The sequence below is a fragment of the Aquarana catesbeiana genome, linkage group LG01 (genome assembly GCF_042186555.1).
Source record: "Aquarana catesbeiana isolate 2022-GZ linkage group LG01, ASM4218655v1, whole genome shotgun sequence".
In the NCBI taxonomy this organism is placed as follows: Eukaryota; Metazoa; Chordata; class Amphibia; order Anura; family Ranidae; genus Aquarana; species Aquarana catesbeiana.
This window is the reverse complement of record NC_133324.1, coordinates 668567466-668581739: the sequence shown is the minus strand read 5'-3', so window position 1 is coordinate 668581739 and position 14274 is coordinate 668567466.

Below are 14274 nucleotides of genomic sequence, written 5' to 3'. Positions count from 1 at the left end.
CTGAAGGGAACATGCAAGGAAAATAAAAAACAGCATTTTAGCTTGCACATGATTGGATGATAAAATCAGCAGAGCTTCCACTCATTTCAGATCTACCCCTTAGATTTAGAGCGACTACACTTTCAAGTGCACTTTCAGTGCAAAGTGAAGTTGCCTTTCGTAAATAACCCCCACTGTGTTGTATCAAGACTTTTATGATAAACATTTAAAGCACCTACCCCTGCAGAAGTTAGGAAATCTGGAAAATCTGGAAATATTAACATGACATTACCCCTATGACGGGTATCTGTCTGTCAAGTTGGCATTTGACCCCTCCTAATTCCCTTGGGTGTTTGCATTACTACTGGTTCTCCAGTGAAGTTAACCACTTGTTTACTGGGCACTTAAACCCCCTCCTGCCCAGACCAATTTTCAGCTTTCAGCGCTGACGTATTTTGAATGACAATTGTGCGGTCATACAACACTGTACCCAAATTAAATTTTTATCATTTTTTTCCCCACAAATAGAGCTTTCTTTTGGTGGTATTTAATCACAGCTGGGGTTTTTATTTTTTGCTAAACAAACAAAAAAAGATGGAACATTTTGAAAAAAAAAATCATGTTTCATAGTTTGTTATAAAATTTTGCAAACAGGTAATTTTTCTCCTTCATTGATATGCGCTGATGAGGCAGCACTGGTGGGCACTGATAGGCTGCACTGATGGGCACGGATAGTTAAGGCAGCACTGATAGGCACAGTTAAGGCGGCACTGATAGGCACAGTTAAGGCGGCACTGATGGGGACAGATAAGGCGGTACTGATGGGCACAGATAAGGCGGCACTGATGGCCACTGATGGGCGCTGATGGATGGCACTGATGGGTGGCATCTGATGGGCACTGATAGGTACCACTGATGGGTGGCACTCATGGGCAGTGATGGGCGGCACTGATGGGCACTTATGGGCACTGGTAGGTGACACATATGGGCACTGATAGGTGGCACTGATGTGCAGCACTGTTGTTGTGGCACTGATTGTGGGCGCTGATGGGTGGCACTGTGGGCACTGATGGGTGGCACTGTGGGCACTGATGGGTGACGCTGGTGGGCACTGGTATGCAGCACTGCTGCCTATTGCTAGGTGTCACTGGCAGGGAGCACAGATGATCGCCGTGATCGGGACTGATGTCCCTCTCAAGGCCGCCGGTGATCGGCTTTTTTTTTCCTCCTCACGCTGTCAGCCGGCTCTGTTTACATCACATGATTAGCTGTCATTGGCTGATAGCTGATCATGTGGTAAGGGGTCGGGACCGACCCCTTACTCTGATCTGTGATCAGGCGAGTCTCATAGATTCGCTGATCACCGAGTGCGCCGCGCGCGCCCTGAAGGGGGCACGCAGGCCGCTCGTGCACGGGACGACGTCAATAGACGTCATCCCGGCAATGTAGGTCCGCGCTGTTGCCGTCATTTGGCAATAGCGCAGATCTGCAGAGGTTAAAGGCGAGTATGCTGTTAGGACAAATTAATCTAGCTACTTCTGTCTCGCCAACTGGTTTGGTGGGGGATTGAAAGCGTTTGTTACCCCAACACTTCATATTCCCGATATGTGGCTGCTGTACCATGTACTTATATGAGAAAGTCTCCTGTTCTCATTGTATTGCTTCCTTTATGTGAAATCACTGGTGTTCCTGCTAGTCCCCCTGCTTTCCTTTTAAGAACTGACCACACTAAACAGTAGAGCACGCCGTGGTCAGTTCTCTAGCTATGCTGGGAACTCAGTGTGCTCTCCTCCAATAATCAGACTTGTCCTGACATGCCCCCACTACACAGCCATTCACTGGGAAGCTCATTGTGCTGATTGCCCCCCCCCCCCCTCCCCCATCCCAGCTCTTATGCAGCTGAGAACAGAGAGAATGTAGTCACTTTAAAAAAAAGGGAAAAAAGGTATTTAGATATTTTTTATATCTTTACATAAATGTTTTGCCTTTCATTTCTATCTTAAACTGAATGGGTTGTTTTACGAGGTGATCGTTTACAATCACTTTAAAGATAAGAGAAGTTTTACCTGAAGAACACTCTGATTATGAACTAATGGAAGGAGGATGCTCAAGCTTAACTCCTGAAATGGCATGAAATGGTCTCCAATAATAATTTTAATGTGGGGTGCACAAAAAGTGCCCAGTACTGTATTCACCTTGAGGAAGACAAGCTGCTTAGGGAAAGACTTGACGGATTTCAATGGGTGATTTGGAAGACCTTCAAGAGCAGTTGTCAGAGCTGAAGAGAACAGGCATTATCTGAAAGTCCCAAAGCCCATATGCCTGTTCCATTATGATGCCTCATAGGAAAAATGAGTTCCTGGGGATGTGCATTGATTACTGTACCCTCATTCGAAGGACCATCCCTGACCACCTCACGCTGCGAATAGAAGATGCTCTGCAGTACCTTTCTGGAGCAAAGTGGTTTAATGTGTTGACCTTAAAGAGTGGCTATTGTGAGATTCCCATGTAACCTAAAAACCAGAAGACTGCTTTCATCTGTCCACTGGGGTTCTATGAACTTGACAGAATGCCTCAAGGTCTGTCAGGAGCCCCCTGCAACCTTGCAGTGACTGGTGGAAAGGATGGTGGGGGATATTAATTTGATATGTGGACTAGGTGGGGTGTTATATTGATGTGAGATCTACAACCTGTCACATATGTGAGCTGTAACCTGCTAAAAAGAAATACTCCATGCACAAGCTGGAGTTACCTGCATTCAAATGGGCAGTGGTGGACAAGCTGAAAGATTACCTGTATGGGGCAGATTTTGAGGTCAAGGCAGACAATAATGTGCTCAAATAATTACTCACCATAGCCAGGCTGGATGCAACAGGACATCGGTGGTTTGTTGCTCTATCTGGGTTCTGCTTCAGCTTAAAAGATTTGGTAACAAAGATCCTGATGCCCTTTCAAAGAGACTCTATGATCCTGAGACTCAGAAGTGTGGACCAGACTGACATCAGGAGGGAATGATCATCGTGTCAAGGGAGCAACCAGGGTTGGAGCCATTCGGGTCACTGCCAAAGGGGCTGAAACCATCAAGGTCACTGTCCACAAACTATACTGTCATCTCACAGAAGTGTGAGGCAGTGACCTGGCTGCTCTAACCAAGAAAGACTCAAGAAGAGATCAAGTAGTCTATGTAGTCTGACCCTGAAAGCTCTGGAGAGTGGTTGCCTGGAACTTTTGTTACTAAACTCTCTTAAAAAAGCATGTCTGGTTCACAAGGAGTGGGATCATCTACAGTTAGGTAACAGAGTGGTCTACTAAAGGGGCCCCTCAAATGATCCTGAAGACAAGGGGCAAGTGTTTTTACCAGAGAAGTAAAGAAAGACTCTGTTAGCCACCTTGCATAATGACCATGGTCACTTAGGGCTGGAGAACACTTTAAAGTTAGCGAGAAACCAGTTCTATTGGCCAAAGTTAAAAGTTACTTTCACTTTACTTGTCACTTTTTGGAACCCACCTACAGTGAACAGGGAAATGACATTGTGGTAACAGACCATTTCACTCTTTACACCCAAGTGTTTCTAACAAAAGATCAAAGAGCATTCACAAGGGTCAAGGTCTTGGTGAACTTCTTTGTTATCTATGGGTTACCCCAACAAATCCACTCTGATTAGGGAAGAGACAATGAGAGCCCAATCATCAAGCAGTTGCTAGAATTGACAGGCATTCAGAAATCCACAATGACCCCCTATCACCCACAAGGAGTTCTGCAGCCTGAGATGTTCAGTCACACCCTTCTCAATATGCTTGGGACTCTGACAGAGGAGACACATCTCTACAGTCGTGCTTGCATACAACAGCATGGAGAATGATGTCACATTTCCTGTACGTGCTCATGTTTGGGAGAGAAGCTCGACTGTCCGTTGACTTAGCTTTTAGTATCTCTCTGGATCAGACATCTGTTATTTCCCACAGAGGGTATATGGATTGTCTCTGACAGAAGATAGTTTACGAGAATGCCCAAGCTGCATCAGACATTCGAGGTCAACGAAATAAGAGGAACTATGACCTGAGAGTTAGAGTCCAGGATTTACAGCTGGGTGATCAGGAGCTTTTAAGAAGTTTTGGGTGTACCTGGAAAGCACAAGCTGGCTGACCGGTGGAAATCCCAACCCAATTGTGCTACCTCTGAGAGAATCTTTTATTCGAGTATCTTCTTCAAGGCAGAGACCAGTAATCCGATCACAGCCTTTTCCACCAGACAAAGAGGAGGAGGAAGAAAGTGAAGAGAAAGACGTCTGCACAGACTGGTTGTGACCATCTGAGCCAATGGATGACACTCCATCTACATCTACTGTTGAGACTTATTAAGGGACCCTCAGGCCTGAAGCCCCTGAATTTGTACCTCAGGTTCAAGAGGAAGAAAGTCTGGACGAGTCTTCCATTCTGCCAGTCAAGGAGGAAGTAGAGACCCCTTGACCAGCCCTTGAATCCAAAAAAGAGTTCCCTGAAGAAGGTCAATTGGAGCTCAAGGAGCAGAGAACCCAGCAATTGATAAGCTCTTGAAAGAGCCTGACAAACCTTGATGGGAACTTCACTTGGCTGAAATGTTTGATAGAAAATTAATTATAAGATACGTATGTATATTTTCAAATAGGCATGTTTAGTGGGATGTTAGGGCACTGTATAGTTTTATAACAAGCTCATGTCATGTGTATTTGTTGCGTCTTATGTTGCATTGTTGGGCGCTAAAGACTGTTGGTGGGGGGAGTGTGTAGCCCTTGTCCAAGGCACTCCCTGGACTAACACTGCATGAACCAGCTGTCGCTGACAATCAGTGCCATACATCCTGCTGCAGCTCACATATAGCCAGTGCTGATGCTGGTTTTTCTCTCCTGGACTGCCAATGAGGAGATAGAGAAAACGCAGGACACTTGTGAGGCTGTGCTGCTAGGCTGTGAGCAGCCAGAAGAAATCTCCATCCACCACCTGGGAAAACAAAGGAAGCAGTAATGCTGTTGCTGTGCAGCCTGGGAAAGGACAGACCCTGCTGGGAGGAGCCAAGACTTGAGGGGGACGTAGTTCCTGGGGAGACTAAGTCTTTTCTGCACATTGGCTTTGGGACTACAGATCCCAGCTTTACCAGAGCTCTGCAGAAGAAGAAAAGGAAGGCTTTCCTGGGCTCAAGGTAGTCATTGGGAGGACATTGGAGACACACACAGTGCAGCAGACTGCTGATGGGATGATTTTGCCACAGTGTCAGAGACGCAGGAAGGCTGAGCCCCCAACATCTCCTGGTTTGTGGTGGGATGCCAATGATAAACCTGGTATCACCCTCTGATTGCAGAAATGACATCACTGCATCTGGGGTCCCCGAGCTCTGGACAGAGAGCAGGATGACAAGTCATTATCCAAGGGGTGAGTAAGAGGCCATTGACCATACGTTGCACTCTTTTTAAAGTAAAAGTATTGCTCTCTGGGGGCACATTTCGGGCACCTGGTCCAGAAATCAAAAGGGATTAAATCTGAGCGCTTCAATTACAGATTTTAGCTCCAATAAACTGGCCAGTAGGGGACAGTTTGTCAAAGATTGTCAGACCAATGCCCTTGCCTTGCAACACCCATTAGACAGGACCTACCATAGTATAGGGATAAGGAGTCAATCAGTGGTCCACATTTTTATTACAAAGTGTATATGTTATTTTGTAACTGTTTCACATACTTGTTCAAGTGTTTATGTCCATTTTTCATTCTTTGGTTGCTGAATTATTGTGCATTGTTGCAATAAATATCCACCCTTCAATCGGAGAGCGTGGTGCTGTTTGGAGAGTCATGGGAACAGAAGATTCAAGAAAACAGTGACTCCTTTGGGGGTAATCACAGCATATATGTGATGTTTGGCTCCCACTGAATGAGCTAAAAATTTGGAATTTGGACTAAAACCTTAGGCTAATCACTAATAGTCAGCTTGATTGATATTCTGGGTGGGGACTTATCCTGTAAGTGCAGGTGAGTACTAATGAGTTATTTACTTATTAAAGGTATTTATATAGTGCCATGAATTTACGCAGTGCTTTACATATATTATACATTTACATCAGTCCCTGCCCTCAAGGAGCTTGCAATCTAAAGTCCACAATCCACATTGATAAAATACACATACTAGGGCCAATTCAGACAAGAGCCAATTAACCTACCAAACCTACCAACATGTTTTTGTAGTGTGGGAGGAAACCGAAGTACCTGGATGAAACCCATGCATGCACAGGGAGAACATGCAAACTCCATGCAGGATGTGCCGTGGTTGGGATTCTAATTATGACCCAGGTCTTCATGATGCCTATACCTCCTAGTCCTGAAACAAAGAAAGCTGTATGAAGGAAGAGGTGACCATGTGCCAATAGCAGATCTGCATTATTGCTGATCTATGACACAGATTAGGTCTTATTAACAGGAGGGAAAGGCCAATGATCTTTTAAAGAAGATTTTAAAAAAGGGCAAAAACCTGAGCTTCCATAGTGCTAAGGGCCAAATGCATGTTCTGATCCAGCCATTTTCCCATCAACCTCTATTTTTTTATGTTTGAAATGTTTTTACATTTTTTACAGATGTATTTGTTATGTTTTCATTTATTTGTTTTTCCTCATAAGGCTATCCCTGCCCTGTTTAATCTCAGGGCTGTAAGGCATATGCTTACAAGTGATCATACCCCCTGAATTAAAGGCAGGACAGCCTTTTCCTGCTGCCACAGATGGGTATACCAATGGACTTATATCGCTATGAATTTGCAGTAAAGACAGTTCACAGAGGATACAGCAAGGTCAAATTTTCCAGCAGCAGAAAAGTTTAATTAGAGATAATATGCAGGTGTCTTCTTTATTCTATGGGGATAGGGGGTGAGATTAATGTGAATGCTGTCATGTGAGGTGGTTTAGGTGCACACTGTTCTTGCATTTAATTTTCCAAAAAGAAAGAAAAGGATCTTAGACGGACTGTCAGCAATAACTGCCTGATGCGCTCTAATAAGCCCAAGCTTAAAGTTATGAGCAAGAAAAATAGAGAAAGAGTCCACTTAATGTTAATCCTGTATGTCATGTGCTGACAATTGAGGAGTGAGAGTAGCTATCAATCAAGATTTGAGGGTATACACATACATTATCTCAAAAAAGTGAGTACACCCCTCACATTTTTGTAAATATTTTATTATATCTTTTCATGTGACAACACTAAAGAAATGACACTTTGCTACACTGTTAAGTAGTGAGTGTACAGCGTGTATAACAGTGTAAATTTGCTGTCCCCTCAAAATAACTCAACACACAGCCATTAATGTCTAAGCCGCTGGCAACAAAAGTGAGTACACCCCTAAGTAAAAATGTCCAAATTGGGCCCAATTAGCCATTTTCTCTCCCTGGTGTCATGTGACTTGTTAGTGTTACAAGGTCTCAGGTGTGAGTGGGGAGCAGGTGTGTTAAATTTGGTGTTATCGCTCTCACTCTCTCATACTGGTCACTGGAAGTTCAACAGGACACCTCATGGCAAAAAACTCTGAGGATCTGAAAAAAAGAATTGTTGCTCTACATAAATATGGCCTAGGCTATAAGAAGATTGCCAAGACCCTGAAACTGAGCTGCAGCATGGTGGCCAAGACCATACAGCGGTTTAAGAGGACAGGTTCCACTCCAACAGGCTTTGCCATGGTCAACCAAAGAAGTTGATTGCACGTGCTCAGCATCATATCCAGAGGTTGTCTTTGGGAAATAAATGTATGAGTGCTGCCAGCAGTGCTGCAGAAGTTGAAGGGGTGGGGTGGTCAGCCTGTCAGTGCTCAGACCTTACTCTGCACACTGCATCAAGTCGTCCCAGAAGGAAACCTCTTCTAAAGATGATGCACAAGAACGCCTGCAAACAGTTTGCTGAAGAAACAGACTAAGGACATGGATTACTGGAACCATGTCCTGTTGTCTGATGAGACCAAGATAAATTTATCTGGTTCAGATGGTGTCAAGCTTATGTGGCGGCAACTAGGTGAGGAGTACAAAGACAAGTGTGTCTTGCCTACAGTCAAGCATGGTGGTGGGAGTGTCATGGTCTGGGGCTACATGAGTGCTGCCAGCACTGGGGAGCTACAGTTAATTGAGGGAACTATGAATGCCAACATGTACTGTGACATACTAAAGCAGAGCATGATCCCAGACCTAAACCCTATTGAGCATCTGTGGGGCATCCTCAAATGAAAGCGCAAGATCTCTAACATCCATCAGCTCCGTGATGTTGTCATAGAGGAGTGGAAGAGGATTCCAGTGGCAACCTCTGAAGCTCTGGTGAACTCCATGCCCAAGAGAGTCAAGACAGTGCTGGAAAATATGTCACTTAACAGGAAGAAGCTTGGCACAATCCATAGCAGCTGAACTCTATAACTCATAACTGTAATGCAACATAACAAAGATACATTGTCTAACACATGAATGCGCCTGTACTTTAGGTCATAATACAGAACATCCGCCTTTTTGTAGTGAAAATGCTGATTTATGGGTGTCTTCTTGAAGCTCTGATGACCAGAGCTAGTACAACGCCTAATTAGTGGCCTGGTAATCAGACTAGGAAACATCCACTATTGGAATATCAGCAAATGCATTCTGGCATACACGGGTAGTATTGTTTGTTCATGGAGCATCCCACACCAAAAAGTACTGTGTATTTTTTGCTTTGGACTAGGCAGAGAAGGTTCCAATATCTAAATCATATATTTCCAGGCCATGCAGTCACAACAAACCCCAGGTAGCACTTGGAACAACAAACCCCAGGAAGCAGTTTAAGGTGTTTTGATTTCACATCCTTAGGTCTCTTTGTAGAATTCTTCCTAGGGAATTCACCCCAAATATCAGCTGTACAGACAACCCACTGACCCATACTTATCAGAGGTTGGCTGGCCTATTAAATTATTCATAACAGTCATAATAATGGCACAGCCAGATTTAACAAACTATTGTAAACATGTCATGGGAAAATAGAGGGCTGAATGCTATGTTATGTTGCCTTCCTGTTTTGCTGTTTCATTTGTTGCCCTATTCTCTGCTACTGGAGAATAGCCTAGTCAGAGAAAAAAATCAAAAATCCTCCTATGCATACTTTATTTGGGTCAGTCACTTAAAATATTGAAGAGCATGAGCATGACATCCAGGCAACAAGCAATTTCAGAAGGATAGGTAAAAAAGGCTGCCTCCATGTTTATCTCGAGGCGGTAATTAGCCTGGCTAATTGGTAGTTGTATCCACTGACTTTGAGCCCTAAAGCCTGAACCTGGTGCATTTCTCTCTTCTGTCAATAGGTGGCACTGCTGCCTTTGGCATTAGAATGACAGGACCACAGTGAGTTCTGGTTGTGAATAGACATTTCTCAGCCAATCATTTTTGTGGCTAAGCATGCTGGGAGAGTCTATTTAAGGGGAATAACTCAGGTGATCAGTGTTCTTTTAGCCTTGAAGCCTGGGGCCCAGCCACATGTTTAGAGGCTAAGCCCGAGGGGAGCCTGATCGTTGCAGAGGTTCAGCCGGACGGGGAGCCGAGTGTTGCCAGAGGTGAAGGAGAAGCAGTTGTCACATGGGACAATCCCACTTCTGTTACCAGCGGCAAGTGAGAACCAGAGGTCACAGATAAAGGTGACACTGTCGCCAGTAAGGGACAACTAACCCTGTTATCAGAGGCTAGATTTGTGAAGTCTGAAGAAGTACTGGAGCAGCCTTTTCACTAGGATGGGATGGTGAACAAGTTGGGAAAGCTTCAGCGTTCAAGTCAGGAACCCAGCGGGTGAGCGTGGGTGACACTTGAAGAGGATTCAGCGGGTTAGCTGAGAGTAAAGCCAGGGACCCAGTAGGTAGCGTGGGTGAGGCTTGGAGTGTACAGTGGGTTCGATGTGGAAGAGCTCAGGGGATCCAGCGGACGGCTGGGATCTGAAGGTCTGGTGAGAAGCCTGGGAGCTCAGTGAGAAAAGCTACAGCGGGAGGCTGTGAGATGGAGGCCAGGTCCTGCACAACGGGGATACCAAGTCTATACAGATCTGTGCTGAAGTCAACCTACAAGTTCAGTTGCCATAGGAATCAGCAGTTCTACAAATGCAGTGCTGCAACCAGCTTAAAGGCCCTCAACCTGTATAGCTGTCTGCCTATTCTGTCTCGGAGTCTGCCATTTGCTATTGCATCTGTCTAAGGGTGTTCAGGCCCTAACCCTCTCTCCCCCTAGTTCTTGTTAAGAGGCAATAAATCTCTTTTGTTCGCATTCAAAAAGTGACTGGGGCCCAATCATTCTATCTTGCATTACACCCACTATGCCTAGTAACTCACTCTACAAAAAAATATGTCAGCTCTCCCTGACTCTGGAGGTCACCATTAGGCCTCTAGGGGTCAGCCCCTTTCTATATCAATAAAAGTTTTTTTACACTAGATTCACACTATTGCGACCTGCGTTCTACATTTAAGCAGTCCAATCATTTCACTTCATTGGGCTGTCTTACCCACAGAACAGCTGGGAAAGAAGTTTGTGACCCTTTTTTTTTTTATTTTTATATGACAAAGTCATATAAAAATCAAGAGGAAGGCAGCGATGGAGAAACAGTTGGAATTGGTGAAGCGTTTGTACCCCAGGGCAGACATCAGTTATGTCAATTGCAAAATTGGTAATCTGAGGAGTCCATTTAATAGGGAGCACAATACGGTCCTGGACTCCGAGAGATCGGGAGCAGCAGCAGATGACATATATGTCCCCAGGCTGTGGTCTTACCACAACCGGTAACAAGACACTGGTCACCGCCCACACCCATAACTGGCCTTCACAGTAAGGAGCACATGGAGGGCATATACATACAAGAAAAAGACAATTCCATAGCTCAACTCACCAACCAGTCTGCTGACCAACCAAATTTACCTGTCTAACCGTATGTTAAAAGCAGGGGTTTAGTTAGCACACATTTGCAAACGCATGTGAAAGCTGCAAGGCCTCGTCAAGGCACCCTGTATTACTTGCAGTCCTAACACTAAATTTATAAGTGTCTCCACAGTGGAAGCACATGCTTTTAACATACGGTTAGACAGGTAAATTTGGTTGGTCAGCAGACTGGTTGGTGAGTTGAGCTATGGAATTGTCTTTTTCTTGTATGTATATGCCCTCCATGTGCTCCTTACTGTGAAGGCCAGTTATGGGTGTGGGCGGTGACCAGTGTCTTGTTACCGTTTGTATATTTGGGTCGGGGACACACTGGACGCCTCTGCTGCTACTGCTGGGTGTCCAGTGTGTGTCCTGTCCCTTTAAGGGGGCTAGGGCGGCCTCCTGGCTCACCTGTCTCACACCTATCCATTCAATGCATGTGCTTCCACTGTGGAGACACTTATAAATTTAGTGTTAGGACTGCAAGTAATACAGGGTGCCTTGACGAGGCCTTGCAGCTTTCACATGCGTTTGCAAATGTGTGCTAACTAAACCCCTGCTTTTAACATACGGTTAGACAGGTAAATTTGGTTGGTCAGCAGACTGGTTGGTAAGTTGAGCTATGGAATTGTCTTTTTCTTGTGTGGTCTTACCACAGCCTGCGTTTTTTGCCAGACCAGACCAAACCCAGGCCATCACTCTCAATGCTTCCTTCCACACAAATAAACTAAATTAATTTAAAAATGCATTCTCTGCACAAAAAAAGTAGAACAACTTAAATCATAATTTTCAAAATAAACAAAAAGAAAATGTTAAATTGTAGGGGTGAAAATCCCCAGCCCAGTGGGCTTGTTGGGGGTGTTGGGGCTGTATTTGCCACGGTCCGCCATGCTACTGTGGTGTCTGTGGAGGTGGTGGAGGATTGTCCTCTAAATCGCAGATGTGGGTTTTCTGGGTAATTTGGCCCCTCCTCCCCTTGTTGAGGAGCTGCAGGATCAGCTCCTCACACATACTGCGTTGGTCCTCTTCTATATCCTTCAGCTTATTGGCAGTCATGCAGCCAAATGCCTCCTGTGCATCTGGGGCCATGCTAATGGCACTTGTTGCATGCGTGAGGTAGGCAGCCGTGGCATCATCCAGGTTTCTGGTCTTCCTGGCCCTTTTAGTAGGAGGGCGTAGGGAAGAAATCTGGGACCCAGTCTGGCTGCTGGGCCGGGCTCCTCCTGACTGAGACTTTCCTGTGTATGAAAATGGGACATATTTTTAGGTTTTTGGTCATCAATCACACACAATTTTGAGCTTATGACTGTTGCAAATTGAATGTTGACAAATAGAAAAGACTATCATTCTGACACCAGCATTTTTCATTCTTGTAGCAATCATTTTTGTCCACTAATGTCTATTGATATGTAAACCACTTTGTTAAGGCAGAAATTTAGGAGCAATAATGTCTAGTTAACATCATTCAATTTTTGTCTACAAATATGTTCAACAATGCTATACCTGGGTCAAACTGGGCTCCACCACATCTTCTTCCTGTGTAGAAGGACCAGGGTGGACCTCAGGAGCTGTGGCCTCAGCCGATGTGGAAGGAAGCGTCAAGAGTGATGGGCATGGTTCTGTTTGGTCTGACAAAAAGACTAGTACCACAGCCTGGGGACATATATATCATCTGCTGATGCTCCCGATCTCTGGGATTCAATGACCTTCTTGCGCTCCCTATTATATGTACTACTCAGGCTACCAATTTTGGTGTTCAAAAAAATTGATGTCTGCCGTGGGATACAGAGCTAGCACATGTTGACAGACTGGGGGGTATTTCCGAAAGGCCAATCCACTATGCACTACATGTGCACTGCAAGTGCACTTGCAGTACACTTGTAGTGCAAAGTGGATTGGCCTTTCATAAATAACCCCCAGTGTGTCAACATGTGCTAGCTCTCAGCATGGGGGATCAATGCAACCCCTTCCTCTCACCTACTTTAGTTTTGAGGAAGGGGTTGCACCCCTAAAATGCATACATTGATATCCCGTGATGGGAGATAGCACATGTTGACACACTGTGTGTTTTGGGGCTTGAGGAAATAACCTGTTTGTACCTACACACGTTTTAGGCAGGGGATCATAAGGGACATTTAACAGTTATGTCTCCATGTGTACGTGGCTTCAAATTTTGGCTTTTAGAGGGGTGAGATCACCCCATCTGAGGAAGGCAACATCAACACAGTTTTGGGATACTAATGTCTCATATGGCCTTCACTTTAGCACAGTCGAAGTTTGTAAGTTCCTGAGTTGGGGATGTGTATCTTATGTTTTTAAACATGCCTGTTTAGCCCCAAAAAAGACAAAATAATGGCAAACGTACATGTTATACACCAAGATGTTGGTTTGTTCAAAAACCTTTTAAATGCACATGTGAATGTGCTTGGAGTAAAATGTTTTATACTAAACAATGTGTGGCTTCTTATTTCAATGCTCAATACCAGTGTATTTGTTAAGTTGGTGTAGTTACAGTGACAATGTGCTCTAAAATGTTGCAGGCACAACTCAGGCAATTTTAGGGCCTCAAAGAAATTAATTAAAGGAGTTGAAAAGGCTGAATATTTTTTATCATGAATGCATTACATACATTAACAACAATAACATTGTGTGTGTGTAGCAGACCCACAGCACAACATAATAGTTAGCTGAAAAAGAGATCATGGAGCAAATAAGTTACATTTGCAGTATTGTAGAAAATGGGCAAAATTAAGGCCATTTGAGAACCTAGGAGACAGATAAGAAACACAAACAGTAATTCAAATGAAATAGGAGTTTAGTATCAGATCAAAAATTTATTCAGGATCAGCAACACTTTGCTGCAAAGCCACTGCCCCTCTACCCACAAAGTAGTCCACATACTGTTGCCAGACATCTCGGGCAGTTTGGGACGGCAACCCAGCACGGCCACTTTCCAGAGCCGTGATCACAGCAGGATCAGCTGGGCCTGACACAGAAAAGTCAACCTCACTTGGAAGTGAGGCAAGGTAGCTGCTTGCATTCCTACGTAAGTAATTGTGCAGGATGCAGCAGCACAATACAACATGGTTTAGCTTGTATTCGGCCAGGTTATATGCTGTTAGAAACAGCCTGAACCGACTTGAGTATTTCAAATGCATTTTCAACAACCCTTCGGGCACAAGAGAGCCTGTAGTTGTAGATCCTCTGCTCTGGGGTGAGGTTCCTCATAGGAAAAGGCCTCATAAGATGTTCCCCCAGAGCAAAGGCCTCATCTGCAACAAATACAAAATTGAGGCCCTAGACATTCTCCTCACGAGGTGGCAAATTTAAGTTGCTATTCTGGAGCCGACAGTAGAATTTGGTCTGTGCAATCCGTCCGAGT